At 37.6% G+C, this 17633-nt stretch overlaps 1 protein-coding gene and 1 long non-coding RNA gene across 2 annotated transcripts in view; one reads left to right on the plus strand and one right to left on the minus strand.

The window, feature by feature from the left end:
- Positions 1 to 17633, minus strand: part of LOC148674707 (metabotropic glutamate receptor 1-like) — a 90468-nt gene that overhangs the window by 21252 nt on the left and 51583 nt on the right. The window lies entirely within an intron of this gene.
- Positions 1594 to 2972, plus strand: LOC148674708 (uncharacterized). The gene is made up of 2 exons (XR_015935369.1): positions 1594 to 1703; positions 2775 to 2972. It is a non-coding gene; the product is annotated as an uncharacterized LOC148674708 (long non-coding RNA).

Raw genomic sequence — 17633 nt, forward strand, 5'->3', positions numbered from 1 at the left:
TTGCTAATTAAAAGTGGGCAGCATGGTGACTTAGTGGTTAGCATTACTGCCTCACAGCACTGGGGCCCTGGGTTCAATTCTGGACCTGGGGTGCTATCTGCTTGGAGTTTGTATGTTCTCCCTGTGTGTGTGCTTGGGTTTCCTCTGGGTGCTCTGATTTCTTCCCATAGTCCAAAGACACACAGGTAGGATAGGTGGCTTCTGGGAAAACTGGCCCTGGTGTGACTGTATGTGTCTGTGTGCCCTGTGATGGACTTCTGCCCTGTCCTGGTTGTAGACAGCCTTTTTCACCAGTTGCTTGCTGAGATCAGCTCTGACTTCTCCATGACCCTGAATTGGAAGAAGAGCTTACAAAATGGATAGATGGATGAATTAAAAGGTATCTTAAGGTAGGTCAGACTGTTAAACCCCAATGTGAAATTTAGTGGCACTCTCCTACAAGCCTATTCTTTACATGGAAACGTAAAGACCCAGTAATTACGCACAGTGTCCGCAGTCACCACACTGGGAATACTGTACATTGGAATTTCTGGTTCAGAACAAAGATTGCCACCCACTTCTATACCAAATCTATGGAGCAAAACAACATCTGAAAAGTAGACCAATTTTGGATTCTTTCTTCAAACCACAAAAGACACCACTGGAATCACTCACACAAGAACCACAAGTAGGAACCTCTTCATGTGATGCAACAACCTCGGACTATGTATCCTATTATAGTGGTTCAAGACAGTCGTGATGGTGAAACAACAGTTGGTGATTCTTCATCTGCCTCTCCATCATCATCCTCTGATTAATATTCTCTCTAACTCTTATCTCAAGCAAAACTCAACCACTCAAATTAAGAAAAAAAATTAAGACTAAAATTCAATGTTTACATATCCATGCTTTTTGCAATAAAAGTATTTCACGTGTATCATTACTTAAGAAATGAAACAGATTATGTTTATGTTGTAAAGCTTTGAATTGAGTCGTGACGTGAATGGAATTTCTCTGATACCATAACAGGTTATTAAGAATGAAAAACAACTTAAAAACATCCGTTTAACATTAAGGTTACAACTCACTGTTCAGTGTTCAATGCTTTTTACAGTAAAAATGTTTTTGTGTGAGTCATTGCTAAAAAAAAAGGTTTATATTATATATAAAAAAAGATTTAAAGACACAGAAATATCTCTATTAATTACTTTTATGAGAAAAATAACAGTTTAATGGTTCAAACCCCATAACTTTTTTGTATTCTTAACGGGGGGGGATTCTCCCTTATATGTTGATTCGCTTTAAGACGCTACTTTTTGTCTACGTATAATGCGGACCCCCTGTACTGACCAGGTATATTGTTTTTTCTCTGTTTATATTAACTGATCACATCCAGAATTATTGTGAGGAAACTCACAACAAAACAAAATAAATTAAACAAAATAACAATAACAAAAGCATACTGTAAGTTTATACCAAATAAAGTATACACAATGGAGCATCATTATGCTATTAATGAGGAAGTTATTCATGAGTGAGTTCTCAAAATGAAAGCAGATATCCTGAAGGGGTATAATAAACTGTAAATATCACAGACAGTGCAGAAACCAAAATGTAACATGCTGTAGTCAGTCTGAAACAGAACTATGTTTTTAATCTTACAGTAATGGCTCTGCGTTTTTCCCTTTAGATGACTCAGGGACTTCAGAGAAGATGAATTAAAGGTAATATACAATTTTATCTTTCGGGGACATCAAACGTAGAAATAAGTAGAAATAATGTCCTTTGCAACATCATGAAATGGTTCTCTTATGACAGAAGCAATTTCAAGACCTTATTGTACAGTACATGTGCAGCATGCAACACAGTTTTACCTGATCATATCTATGGAACAAATTACTTTAAAAAACACTGGAATTGCTCATCATCTGGAGAGAAGGATGCATGCTTAGACGCAATATTATGCATGCTTGACTGCAGAACTAGAGTATGCATGCTTACCAGTGCCATCTGAAGTAGAGAGCTCACCCTGTGCCACAGGCTATTGCCTCTACTGTTTGAGACACTGGGGAATTCAAGCTATTCCAAATCTTAAACATTATGAAATTTCACTCTATGTGCTGTAGCTCATGGCATGGGCCTTCAGATGTAGGATTGTTTCCCTGTACAATTAACAGTTTATTGCTAATAAGCACTTTATTCTCAGATAAACCAATTAGTCTACTACAAAAATATTTGACTATGAAAATGTATTTCATTCTATTGAATACATTTCATATATGTCAAATTTTATTGAATGTCTTCATCTTAATTGGCAGGAATTATTGCTTAGTTCTGCAACAACATTAAGAAATTTCCCATTCTAAAATTGTCACTAGGGTTGTATTCAACAATACAATTTATCCGTCATTGTACTGTATATGTACTGTTTCAGGAGTTGATGTAATTATGACACTGCAGAAAACAAGCCAATAACTTCTCATGGTTTTTGTTTACGAATGCAGAAGTAAATATTTTAATACTGTATATAATGCTGTATATAATATATAATGTTTTTACATGCATGTAATACTCATGAAATGGAATTGGTATTGCAAATTGTCCACAAAGAAAATTCTTTATAATAAAGATATTGTCAATCACTAATAGTCTTCTAACACCCAGACTGTGACCTTAAAATATAAGGTCTTTGGGCCTTTTTAAATGCTTTCATAAAACTCTATTGTATTTATCCTTTAGTATTTATTTCTCAGCTATTTTAATTTTTAATATGTTATAACTTTTTTCTTCCATAGATCTGGACAGAAAGGTGCTCCAAGGATACTGGTAAAAACTACAGTATGTGGAAGTAACAGGAGGCATTTCTTTACCCAAATGGTTGTGGGAATATTAAACAAAATACAAAGCCATAATGTTAAAGCTGAAACTTTGGCTTCCTTTGACAGAAATAGCTGGATGAGATCCTTGGATTAATAAGCTACTTTTGTAACCTTTTTATTTATTTTTTCTGGGTTTGTTTCTGGGTTTGTTTAACTATTTTGGAATCTTTCACTAGAAATTAAGGATATATCCTGTGTTTTTGATTGGTGTGGCTTTAACAGACTTAAAGCGGCCCTTCCCTTCCAGTCCCTCACAACATTGCAAAAAGCACTGCTTTCTAAACAGGCAACACAGCTGCTTAACTCAGAGTGGCTGTTCCCCCTGCAACTTAACTGCCCTGATTACTTTTAGAAACATAAATTAGCTAAATAAATGTGTGTTCCCTTTTCTCTGCACCCAGATCTCTCACATCAAGAGTGCAGCTGTTTTCTACATGAACTCAGCCCTCTCCAGAGAGTATATAAGAGTTAAGCCCTGACAGGATCCATTAAAAGGCTATCAAAGTGGTTTTATTTATTCATTGTGTTCCACTTTAGAAATATCTTTCAAGTAGATGGCAAGCAGCGCTCAGAACCCACATTTGCTCTCTTCTAGTGGCATTTTCATGCTGCTGATTTAGTAACTATCATTTATCTTTTTCAATCCAGTAGACTGCACTATGATCTTTTAGATTTAAAATTGGTAATTGTGATGTATTTGTGAAAAACCCTCTCAATTTAAAATTGCCAGCTATTGAACTCCGTTCACTGCTGTGATCCCTGTACTACTGCAGCCTGATTAACCTCATTCTCCTCCAAACACACCCACTGTTGATGCTTCACTGTGCCTTGTGAGACAGTTGAAACTGCCTGGAAGAGTGGAATATCCTTCCTTGAGAGAACTGTGAGCTCTCAGGGACCAGAGACTGTCAGGAAGTACTGTTGCGTTTCAAGACTGGCTCAACCCTACCCAACACTGGAGCTGCACTGCTGATTGGCTGTGCCCGCTCTAGGGTCATCCAGATAACACACTGTATTAAATTAATGATATATCCCAGGCTTGAACCTCCAATGTGTGGAGTATAAGGTTTAACCTGTTCTCTAGAAAAGTGTCTTTATCAAGCCCTCTTTATTTCTGTTTTTTTGTTCTGAATGGGTAATTTATTTGAACATTCAATGTTTTTAAATCTAAATTCACATGAATAGTAATCGTTATAATGCTTCTTTCATTACTCATTTCTTTCATTATGCTTCTTTTATTTTATTTGTACCATATAATCAATAGTGCAGTTCAGTGACACTGGGTAAAACTTTTGTGGTTCAAATCAATTGTAAGTAATTATTACTTGATCCCTTTGCCAAAAATTCAATTTGTTTCTTAAGAATCATCAAAATGTCTTTTTGATCAGCACATAGCATATTGCTTAACAATATACGTAGGGCATATTCATAAATTTTGTCATCCCATTTAAATTATTTTAAGAAGTGTTTACTATACATATGATACATAAGAACTATTTCATTGTAAAAATTCTCACTCATTGCAATGTTAGACACAATGCACATCTTGATATCACTTTGCTCCTTCACACAATGTTTGTGTAATTCATAAAAGTGCATCATGCCATTAATTGAAATCAATGAATACATTACATGAGGCAGAGATGTCCAATGATATTATGGTTTCTGAAATGTGTATATAAGCCAAAAGTGTAAATTTGAAAAGTAATTTTTATAAGTAGATTGTTCTATTTTATAGCTATATCAACTGCATAAATATTAAGCATAAAAACATACCATTTTATTTATGGATACATATTTTTAGAAAAAATAAAGTATATGTGTACTTATTAAATGTTTTTGACTGATCATTTTGATCAATTGATCATTTAAAACTAATTTAAAACTGTGATACTCTAAAGTGACTTTAGACTGTAGTGCTAAATCACTAAATTATCTAATTAGTGAGAGAATGGATTGAGCACAGGTGATGAAATGATTTAACCTGTTGAAGGTGAAGCCTTGAGAAAGCTTTACATTGCAAAGTGCATCTAATGGTTTGGTTTCTGATGCATTTTTAGGTGTGTGAGTGCAGTTGTTTCCCAAAATTATTAGATATGTAAATGTATTTTTATCCATGATTATTGATGATTCACTACATCAGTAATTATGTCAATATCAGTATCAATGATATTGTTCTTTTTTATACAGGATTGCATTTGATGCATCAGCCCCTGTGCCAGCTCTCTCTTGTATTTTCATTCCTCCACCTGTTTTCTTTTTTCACAACTTGGCATGCCTCCTGGCCCAGTGGTTCTGGAATTCTATGACCTACTTTCTCACAACTCTAAAAACATCTTCACACTTTGTTTTTGTCCTGCCATATTTTTTTCGGACACTCAGACTTCCTTGATTATTATTCAAAATTATTGTTTTACCCTCAGTAATGTCTCCTACAGCAAGATTATTCTTATTACCTCTATCATTATGGTGCTGTCAGACATTGTGGGCTGCTGACATCTTATGTAAGGTCCCAGCTTATCTGCATACCTCTGGCTAAGCAAAATCACTGCAGCTGAAAGAAAGGCCAAGAGTAAAGCATAGTACTATAAAGGAATGAGCTGTCCTTGTTGTCACTATGCAATCTACAGAGATGCTGCACAATTTGACAGTATATCTCCTCAGGAGAGTTCATGAGAGGCTGCTAGGTAGAATACTGTAACACAGTTCACTTCATGTCCTCAGAGTAAAAAAAAAATGTGTCCTCAAAGTTCAGCAGAATGTTTGATGTGGGTATATGCTGCACAGTATGAATAGTTTTAGACATCTGGGTTGAGGTATTTGCTAAAATATACTTCACTTTATGGTAAAAGGCAACTGATTTCAGAAACTTGCTAATGAAACAAAATTACTGTATATTTCTCAAAAACAAATGCAGGACACATTAATTACCCATTTCTGTAAGTAAGAGAACAAGACTCTGGATTAGTGCAACATGTTCAATAAAAGTAAATAATGCATTATGCTTCAACAGAAGACTATAGCAAGGTACTATGCTAAAAATATATGTTAAATAAGTAACATTTGAATTAATCTAGGAACCAATATACAGTGCTGAATTAAAGACAGAACTGCAAAGCACAATTTGTTTACTAAATGTATAAATAAATGATTTTACAAATGTATGAATCATCTTATATGCCTCAAATTTACCAAATAGTGGTTAATTCCATGCTGAAAAGTAGTAAGAGAAAAAACACAGCCTTTCAGCTGTTGAACCTTTTTAAAATATGCGGTAGAGATGTGTGTATGGTTGTAAAGCGAAGGAGAACAACAGAAAGAGCAGATGACCATGGCTAAAGTAACTGTGAAAGTATCCAAACTAATGAAAATATAAGGAACAAATTGCAGGAGATATGCAAAATGCTAAAATCTGTAAACAACAACTCAAACAAAAATGGCAGCTGCAAGCTTATGGATACTGCCATAGTGAAGGACTTAAATGCTCAGATGTTAACAGTTGAACAATTGATCTTGAAATTGGACTTTGTCTTGGGCAAACAATGGGATACAAAAATTAATAAATTCACATGGAAAGGGAGAGGACCACATATTAAATTCTCAATTTTGCAAGATGAAAGATCAGTAACAGGCTTATCTATGCCAAGCTATTTTATTTCTACTCTTCTGTTCTGTAAGAACTATCAGTTTTGTTTATCTTCTGAAAGTCCTGTATCTCGGCATCCACCTGAAGAAAGCCTGGTCTCTCCATTATTGACTTAGAGATTTAATTTATACTAGTGCTCCCTCTAGGCACTGTAGATGGTGTTTTGGACATTGGATAATTATATACTTCATTGCAACTTGTAATTTAGTAGAAAGATTCACAAAGTTGACATACCCATTCTCCTCTTTTCCATAATCACAAACTCCTTAAAGATAATTCCCCTTTATCCTGTACTCTTTGTAGAAATAATGGGAATTACATTCTAGCAAGCTTTTTAACGAGAATGGCTCATTACAAATAGCTACAGTAGTACAATTTGCTGCTCTTCCCTTCTCATTCTGTTCATATTTGGTTTTCCATTCTGCTGTTTGTACATATGGCGCCCCCTGGGGACAAGGCTGTCTTCGCACCTAGAGCATGATCTAACATTAACATGTTTATGTTAATGGGTTCATACAAACCTTCAGCGGTAGTACTGTAAGTGTTAGTTAGGGATTTTAATTTTAAAGTACTGAATACATTTCTTTCACTTAATGCCTTAAGGCAAGTGGGATAATCAAACATTAGCTTCCAGAAAACCCAGCTATCAAGTGATTCTCCTGAATTTTCATCACAGAGTGTATCTGACCCCTTGTAGACAAGATTATATGAAGCTAGTCCCCAGTCTCTTGTGTACTGCTTGTCCAAGGGTATTATTTACATATTTTTATAACTGTTTACATGTTTTATGAATGTCCATATGGAGTTATGTTTTGGAAAGAGATTTATTCTTCTTTATCTCATATCCTAAACAAGAATATGTTCCAGAATGATGACATGAATCTTTGTTCGGTTGGCTGGTGGCAATGCTGACAAAAATATACTGTACATGTATTGCTGCTGTGCTGGAAGCTCCTGCTTTTCCTACTTGGACAGCAATATCAATATAAACCAGCCTTATTATCATTTAGATAGTTGGATCCACGGTGCCTGAAAGTGTGGGTGGAGTGGTAGCTGGGGGGCCATTGAGGCTTGGAGAGCTCCAGCTGCAGTAAGCACACTCAAAACTGGCTAATCCTGCTAAGAGGTCCTTTCCACCTACTGTATAAGGAGAGGAGGGGCTGTTGAGGTTTTATACCGCTCTGTTCTTGTTAGTTTTGTTTTAAGGAAATTGAAAGTTACATAAAAGAATGTGTTTATGTTATCATGAAGAACTGTTGATGTAGACTAACATCAAGATCAATTTTACATATCCAGTGTTTGATAGCACAGCTGTGCTGGCTAGAACCCCACTGGCTATGAAATTTGAACCTATATGTAGTGATACAGAAATATAAGAATAGGATATAACATATAAGTTGTATACAGTTACAGATACACATACTGTACTGTACTTTGTTTGGTGAGGGACATGGAATGTAAAAAGGATTTAGCTCCAATTCTGTAGGGACCCATTCAAATCAGTGTTACAACACAATCACATTACACTACGCATATGACTGTGTGGCACTGATTTAAAAGCTCTTACAGAGTTATATAAACTCTGAGATGACAATGTTTGCATGGCTGTAGAATACAAACTGTTCCTGAAACAGCTAGTTGTTGCTTGACAATATCTATAAAATCTGCCAGAAGACAAAACAAATAGTTTGATATGACCAATAAGCAGCAAAGGATTCAACCAATTCTGTGGTCTGCTCAGTGTAAAGTATCGGTGTACAGAGATGGAAGACCACCGTCCATGATCATGGTGACTTAATAACTTTATTGCATCTAGATTTGTTCCATTTTCATGCATTTCCAAACCACAGCATTACAGAAAATGCAAATACACTCTCCGAAATTACTCAGCTGAGCTGAGTAATAACATGATAACTCATCAGCAGGATACTACATGAACAGTTTATTTATTGTTTTTTACCAAAAGTCCTCTCTACCTCAGAACCCATCTATATGAGCAGGACTTGACCAAACGTAATCTTCTGATTGGCTATGATGGCATAAGGAAGACAGAGAAATCTATAATACAACAATACAATGACTAAAGGCTGCTTCAGATATACAGTACATGTAAAATATGAGTCATTCTATCCCAAGGGTCACAAAATGTTGAATGCAAACAAAATCTAAGCAAGTGATAATCTGCTTGTGAAATTAACACCTGCACTCTTCTATTGATAAAAAGAAAGATCAGAGAACATCATATCCCTAGAGTACTTTGACCTACTTTCTAATACCAATGAGGAACTTCAATTCAGCAAATCTTTTTTCCAGGTTCTTTTATGATTGTTAGGAGCTTGGAAGAGAAAGCAGAAATAAAAAGTCAAACTGCTGAAAGTCTTGAATATATTCCTGTTAAATGTTTCCTATAAGGGGTCTAAAAATTCATTAAATTATTTAAAGCAGGTTTAAATCTATAGCTCATGGGTGAGCTAAGGTAATAAATACATAAATTAATTAATTGTAATTATTTATAATTTATACTCTGGAAATATGGAAGAAAATGTTGAAAAACCTTGTCTCAAAATACGTTTATCTTAAATCTATTGATTCATTTATTTAAATTTCATGATTCTTTCATAGAATTTATAAATAGGGCTCAACAGCAGAACTTCATCTGCACTTTTTACTATACCAGCAACCTATTAGCCAACTAAGGTTGGCTTACAGGTCTCAATCAAGTTGAAGTGAAGTAAGGTAGTGTTTTTGAAAGGTATTGTCACTTCTAGAATCTGCCAGAATCTGTCACATTTAATGAGATTTTACATTTTTGAATGCCAACCTCATCTGTGAGTGAATTGGCATCTTGAAAAAAGCAAACAGAAACCCAGTAGCTTGAGAAAATAGTTCCAGGATGTTGTATACTCAGTGTCTTAGGTTTATTCCATCCTGAAAAAAGAAGAAAGAAAACAATGTTTTGGCCATTGGCCTTCTTCAGGTGTGAGAACGACAAGGCAGTCAGCAAAGGTAATGTAGCAGGAGAACAAAGGCTGGGAGAGAGGAGGAGTGACGGGCGGGAGCAGGGGACAGAAAAAGAGGCAAATCAAGAGGTGTGAAGTCATCACCCAGATGGCATCTTGTACCTCCAGCAACCTTATTTACTGTATCTCTTATAGTAAATGCCCAGCCATCTACATTGGAGAAACAGGAAGGAGACTCAGAGACCGCTTCAGAGAACATGTTAGGGCTGTGAAGATTAAAGATCTCTCAAAGCCCATTGTTTCTCATTTCACCTCTGACGGCCACGACCACTCTAATCTCTCTGTGTTCTCAAAGATGGTTTTCCGAACTCATACATCAGAAAGACTACAGAAACCAAATTATCCTGCAGCTAGGATCACACCTTCCCCCTTCTCTTAACGACAGACTACTTTTCTTCTAAATTTTCTCTATTCATAGGAGGTTTCATTTCACACCTCTCTACACCTATTCTGACTTCACACCTCTTGATTTGCCTCTCTTTCTGTCCCCTGCTCCCACCTCTCGCTCCTCCTCTCTCCCAGCTGTTCTCCCGCTTCATTACCTTTGCTTACTGCCTTGTCTTTCTCACACCTGAAGAAGGGTCCACGGCCGAAACATTGTGTTTTCTTTCTTCTTTTTTCAGCATGGAATAAACCTATTGTTCCTTTGCAGCCTATGCATGCTGACGCAGCTACCCACCTAAACTACCCTGGCTTGAAATAATTCTCTCTGAAGTCCTATTGTTTATAAATCAATAATTTAAATATTTTTTTTATTTATTTTCGACAGAGATAGTATACAATCTGTAACATTATCTCTCCAATGTATTGTACCCTGCCTCCGTTATAAACTAATTTGCTTTATAAAGTACAAGCAACACATTAAATTATATACTACAACTTAAGATGCAAAGAAACATTCCTTGCTTAATGCATTAATTGTGGGTTTTAAAAAGATAAATAACAGGATGACATTTGTTTTTCAGTGCAAGGTTTGCTCCACTTGTTAGATCTCCAAAATATAGAGAACAGCCAAAGTGATATTTAACTGAAAAAAGATATATTGTAATGCCGTCCTGATTGTAGCATCTTTAGAGGGCAGAGCCCTTGTTGAGAAGGGACGCGTTACCTAGGTAACCACAGCTGAACTGAGTTGGAGTAATCATGAGATACAGCTGGGAGTAAGCTTTAAGAGTACGTGCAGTACTTCCCTCAGGGGAGATCAAACAAGATCTCAGGGCTGTGCGTGCGTGCGTGCGTGCGTGCGTGCGTGCGTGCGTGCGTGCGTGCGTGCGTGCGTGCACACCAGGAAGGGTGCATTAGATCTCGTCTCCCATCTGTGGAGGCCACACAGCAGCAGGTGTGAAATGCTGCTAATGTCAGCAATAACTAAGAGTGCAGCTATACTTTAAAAAAAATTAAATCAGACTAGTGGCTGCAGGTATATCTCAGTAAGGGGGCGAGAGATGAGCACCAGTGTTGGAGGAAACTAAGGAAAGAACAGTGAAAGAAAACTCCCAAAGAGGGATGGATGTGCGAGTGAAAGTCCCAGGGGGAACTGTAGAGGAAGGCCTTGAGAGAAGAGCCTTAGAACGGGCATGAGATTTAAAGGGACTGCGACCTGCTATAGTGTGAGAGCAGGACTGACAAGGAATTTGCTGTATGAGTGTCGGAAGCAGTAGAGGGACCCTCCCCCAAATGATACGGGGTGTCAGGGGAGAGAGTGGGGTTCTTCTGCAGACCTCTGATGGTGGGCATGTGATGGTGACATGGTGAGGGTGCCACCAATGCTGCACAGTGTGGAAAGCGCAGTGGTGGATGGACATGAGGAAGGTGCACTGGCAACTGACAATATATAACCTATATATAACCTTTCCTGATACAAGTACTCTTTCACATATGCTCAATCATGACTGCACGAGAGTGAGCCACTATGCAGGTTATGTGAAACGGTACTTGTAATCAGGAAAGTGGTCAGTCTCAAAACAGAGGGAGGTGTCATTGGAGGGTGAAGCTTGTCAAGCTTGGAGTCCAGAAGCAAAGCGCTTGACAATATGAGGGACCAAGAGACAGCTTCCCAGAAGGTACCTGCTGGAGGGCAAGAATGGAAAGTAAAGCTCATTGAGCCTGGGAAGAGAGCGGAGGGTTCGGAGAAGCAAGTGACCTCATTGAACAATCTCGGAGGAGATTGTAAAGGAGATTGGTGTGATTGAGATAGACATTGGGCCTTCGTCTCTGAGCTGTGGGCCCAGAGATCTCTAAACATATGGTGCCACCTGCCTGGGTTACGCTATTGAGGGTGGCAGAGTTCATCACTACAGTGCATGTTAAGAGAGTGCATGCAGAGACACCATTTACAAATAAAAAAGGACTGAGGAAAAGTTCTCCAACAGGCTAAAAGTGGTGTGTCTGGAGCAGTGGCCTGTTCCATGCCCAAGTGGTGGCCACTACCCCCGTGGTATCACAATACTGTATATCTAAATTTTGTTTCTCTTTTCAATAACTTATTTTAAATATATTTCTGCATTTTTATTTTTACATTTACAACATCATGTGCAAGCTCAGGTCATTAGATAAAAAGCTAGAAAAGAATTAGCTACCTGTTGTCTACAGTTAAATGTGGATATAGATGTTAAGTGTGCTAGTCATATTACAGCACATCTAAAATTACTTTTTCTATATGATTGTATAGGTACAGGTTGTATAGGTAACTGACATAGTTGAAGTAATGATTGTTGTGAAGTCACTGTATAAAGTACTGTGTACTGCAGCCTGTGTATTGTAAACCACTGATAATCTGATCCAATTTATGTTCTTGAACACAGTTATCTGAGGTCTTTTAGAAGCCATTTGAGCTCCAATACTTTGTTAAAAAGGAAATTAAAATATGAAACTTAATAGATCTCAGTCCAAAATATAAAAGAAACACAACCATGCAAGACATTTACACAACACTGAGAAGCAGCACTGCATTTCAAAAGGTAAAATCACATTTATTCAGAGCATAAAGCATAGAAACAAATTATTTGAATTATACTAAGCCCGTTATTCTAAGGTGAGATTTACTCATTTTTGTATAAATAATTAATGATTTTTGATAGAATCCTGTTATAAAATCGTAAGATCTATTAAATGAAATCAGGAAATGTCCTGCAACTACATTGTCTTTTGATCTGTTTCTTTTTAGAAAAAATATTTTTACTTCAAAGTTCCTGTAAATGCAATACACATACATGTATATAACAAAGCTTAAATAACTACATTTTCACCAATCTTTTCAAAAGTAATTAGTATATCTGAGTTATGAGAAATCAAACTGCTAATAGTGGAAAATGGTTTTCTATGTTTTGCCACAAGTTATAGGAAAAGTAGGGTGTCAAGAAAGATAGGCAGTAACTGCAAGCTGTTAGTAAATGTCTTTTTTCTTCTGGAGCTAGATGACTGTTGTTGTCGCCAAGAAAAATATAAGAAAGTTTCAGATGAGAGGCCCACCTTTGCAAATTAGATTTTTAGTAGCTAATTGATCTGAGAATTTCATCCAGTTGTTTCTTCTACAATAGACTGGCCAGTTTGTTCACACTTGTGTAAAGAAGTGCCTCCTGTTTTCAGTTTTACATATAGAGTACTTCCACATGGTTACCATTTGTGTCCTGCACAGGCACTACCTACCTTTTTTTTAAGTGAGCAAGATCACAAGTTTCTCCTGACAACACACCCACTTCCAGCTACATTGTAAAACACCTTCTACCCATGGAGTCTGGCAACACATAAACAAAACAGACAGAAAGCACTGTGAAGTCATGACAAAGAAAACACAAACCACAAGTGCTACTAGGATGTGGGATGAGGGTTACCAGATGTAAAATTATCACTTGTTTTAACATAACATTGAAAGTCTCATGAATTTACCACCTAAAATTAAAATTCCTAACACGAAATCTTAAGTACAGACACACACTCACTTGACCTACAGTACTGTTATTATACTGTAAGTACAACAAAATTACCACATACAGTATAAACTGGACATTTAGAGGAAGAATGGGCACCTATTGTACATAAGAGAAAAGGAGAAAAGCAAATAGATTATAAATAGGAACTACAGTACATTTTGTAGAGTCTTCCCGCTATAGTTTGCAGGTATAGTATAGCAAGGCATACTGCATTGCTATTTCTTCCTGCCAGAGCCTCCAACAGGGGCATATTTTAATGGAGCACAGTGAGTTGTCAGACTCTTAACCTAGAAGAAGCCGCATCAGTAAGAGTACACCTTACGTAACCTACATAACAAAGCTTACAGGTGTAACTTAAGTTTGGATGAATTTTACAAAAGAAGAGCTATGAAGTAAACTATCCACAAGCAGTCTGCTTGTCCATAAAAACTTTATTTACTGAAGCAAAAAATATATTTTAGGAAATGGCCAATTTTAATAGTGTAGTTTTTATACTGTAGTTATGTTAAAAAGTGTGTAATTCATCATCAAAATATCCCTTTTCAAATGTATTTTTGTATGCTTAAAATTCCCTTTATCCCGCATGCTAGTTAATATATTCAGAACAGCTTCTACTAAGTTAATGTATGTACATATCAATAAAAATATTAGCATAAAAACACATACACAATCATGCAGGGCAGATGTAATATTATTTTTTACAAATAAAAGAAAAGTTTAATGACACAATAAGGCTGTTTTCATGCTCTGTCTGAAAATTCTTACAAAGAAGTGCTGGTGCCATTTTATAGAAATTAACAGATAATACATTCATCAATGAAGATTCATAGCTGACAACAAGGTAATAGTTTTCCATTTTATTTTTAAACAGGAAAATATTTTTGAGATTTCATTTAATGTATTTCAATCAAATTCTAATTAAGCTGACAAGCTAATGAATACGAAAGGAATAGCATAAATATTTTAGTATTTGTCAGCACCTCACTTGGCTGAGAAAATGACAGTTCTGTCCTTAAGGTCGAGACTTACAATCCCGTTTTTTGTGAGGGTGGAGGGAAGGGAAGGGTTCTAGAAAAGCTGCATGAAAAGGGGTATTCAGCAGGCAATACTTATACATTAGAGAGAGGGAGTGCAATTACAACTCACCTCCTCCTGAACTTCTGCTTAAGAGCTCCACTATACAACGTCAATATTTTCTGTTCCTGATTAGTTTGATATGATGTTGGATAAATCGACTGCATTGATAGTGTGAACTTTGTTTAAATACCAACTAGGTTGAAGTTGATATTGACAAAAGCATATGCATTAAAACCCGTTTTGGATTTTGCAGAGCATAACACAAGAAAACAGTCCAGAATAAATCAAAATCTTATGAAATGACAAGTCACTGTTCACTAAGAGTAAATATAAAATGAATGCTTCTTAAACAAACCTTACTCTTGCATTTTAAATAGTTAATTGTGCCATTTTATTTTTATTTATTTCCAATGTTGATGCAGTCGTCCCATAGACCAGTGGCTCTTAGTTCTGGTCCTGGGCAATCCCTGTATCTGCTGGATTTTGTTACAAGTCAATTGTTAATCACAGATCCTTTTAATTGAACCATTTTATGTTTATATCTGTGTTTACCTCTGCAATTAGTCCTTGGTTTAAAAAAATATTGCATGAAGGGGGCTATTTATAACAACTTGAACATACAAAAGCCTTTGGGTCTTTTCACACTATTAAATCAAGAATTTGCTCTATCTCTCTAAACCAGGGGTGGGGAACCTTTTTTCTGCCAAGGGCCATTTGGATATTTATAACATCATTCGCGGGCCATACAAAATTATCAATTTAAAAATTAGCCTGCTATATTTGGTCAAACATGTAATTAACTCACCCCTAATGTGATGACTGGAACTGCCTCTCTTTGGTGACAGGTTTTCCCTTCACCTCCATGAACTGCTTGACTTCATCCCGCAGTTCGTAAAACACAGTGTGTTAACACATTCACAACGTGTACACTCCCAGCCTGCCTGGCACTGACTGCCCTCTGAGTCACCGCAATACAGGCATGTGGGCAGCCGTCGAGAAGCATGCGTGTCTGTCCCGTCATGTACTCGTATGTGTCCTATCTATCCCGTAATGGACGTTCCTTGCTTGTCCCTCAAAATTAACGTTATTATTATGATTCACTTAATATAAATTTATGTTGCTATGAAAAAAGCTCCTAGATTTATTGAATTTCAAGTCCCGCATGCGTAGGGCTGGGCGATATGGCCAAAAACATTATCACAATAAAAAATTTCATATCAGTCGATATAGATAATTATCACGATAAATGTCAAATCATTATTTCTTTCAAGTTTAAAGGCAGATTTTTTTCTCCTGAGTGAAAGTTGGAGAAACCAGACAGTTAATTGGTGAATTAAACAACTCTTTATTTTAAGAACACATCACTTGCCAAACAGCAGAAACATTAAACAAATCTGTTAGCTGCCCGGTCTGCAACACGCACGCGCACTCGCGCAGTATTTAGTGTAATAATAATGTACATACGTAAAGCATGAACATTTATCAAACTTTTGTTACAATTATATAGAGGAAAATTATATCGCGATAATTATTGTTATCGAATTATCGCTAGGCTCTACGCCTGCGGTTGCCTTGGCAGGGCCAGACCAAATGATTTTGGGAAATGGACGTTCCCCACACCTGCTCTAAACAGATCTTAATATGTTTATAAATCCTGTTTATGAAGAATGGACACATTCAAAAATGTCAAAGGCAGAAGTTCAATTACAGTCTCCTTCTGTAGATGGCAGTTCTAAAATTCAAAAATTGCTCCATGTTGATACTTATTGTAATTAACATTTACATATTTAGGAGCTGAAAAAAATTAAAAAGATGTAAAGGTTAATTCCATGGTAGAAAATAGAAAGAAAGAAAAGTACAAACATGTAAGACACCTAAAGAAGGCATTCTCAGGATCACTAACGGTTTTACGGCCTTACGGCTGCTCAGACCTGATTCCCTTTCCGGAGATACAGGTACGTCTAATATTAGTAATCATGATTCCAATTATTCAATTCCCACATTTTTCTTTATAATGCTGAGGCACTTCTGTTGTGGTGCTTCGTCATTATTCCATCACCGATTCCCAGCCAGTACTGCCCTCATACCTCTGTCTTTGCGGGCCAAATTTTCAGTGGCTAGCTTTCCTGGGCTGCTCCTCCGCCCTGGAATTTGGACCACACTCACCTTCCGTTGATTGCTCGACTTCATCCCAGTTCTGTTCCCTGTCCAGAATACCAGGGCTTCTCAGCAATTGCCCTCAGTCCGTGCCGCTGACCCAGCCTGCACTGCTCCCTTTGACTCATCAGCCTGAACAGCGCTCCAGTTTGTCTCCTCAGTCCTCTCAGCACTTCCCTTCAAGTCTTCAGCGTCAGCCTGGTGACTCCTGGCTCTTACCCTGGAACCCTGAACTCCCTTCCACTGGCCCCACCTTCTCTGTCAAGAGCTCGACTACACTCTGGTGGCAGCATCCCCCGTACAGAACCCCAGGCCTCTGTGTGCTGCCTTAAGTCCCCAGACAAAGCAGCCTGTATCCCTACTTAAACCTCCTCCTGAACACAGGCCCCTTTTGCTGACTGCCCTCATTACCGATGCTTGCCTGGCTTCTCTTCGTGCATCAGGGCTTTTTCCTTCTTCTCACATTCTCTTTTCCAGGCTGCCTTAGTCACTTTTTTTCTTTTCCCTTTTTAGCCACTTTCCAAAGCCTAAGCTACCCTTTCCTCCCTAGGGAGCCAGGCAGTAGGAATCTGCTCCAGATCAGTGTGAGTGACACCCTGTCAGCCTGCGCCCCCTGTGGATTCCAGTGTTCTCAGGCTCTGACTGGGAGCAGCCCCTCCCCAACGGCTGTGCTGACACAGGGTCCGGAAGATGAGAAGTGACTAGAGGACAAGTCACTTTTTACCTGCTCCTGACTCCCCCTGTTTGGTCCAAAAAAGATCCTGGGCATCTTGTGCTGATTACACCGGGTGCTTCCATCAGAGTTATGATGATAGTTGAGAGCTGAGCTGACAGCACTGCCTGGCCTGTTATTGAAGGAGACCTTCCATTAGGGCGTGCGCCTTGAATCACTGGCTCCAGGGCCCTCTGACTAGACCACCAAGTGGGGGTGACCTGTCCACAC

The sequence above is a fragment of the Lepisosteus platostomus genome, chromosome 3, assembly GCF_059453375.1.
Source record: "Lepisosteus platostomus isolate fLepPlt1 chromosome 3, fLepPlt1.hap1, whole genome shotgun sequence".
Classification (NCBI taxonomy): Eukaryota; Metazoa; Chordata; class Actinopteri; order Semionotiformes; family Lepisosteidae; genus Lepisosteus; species Lepisosteus platostomus.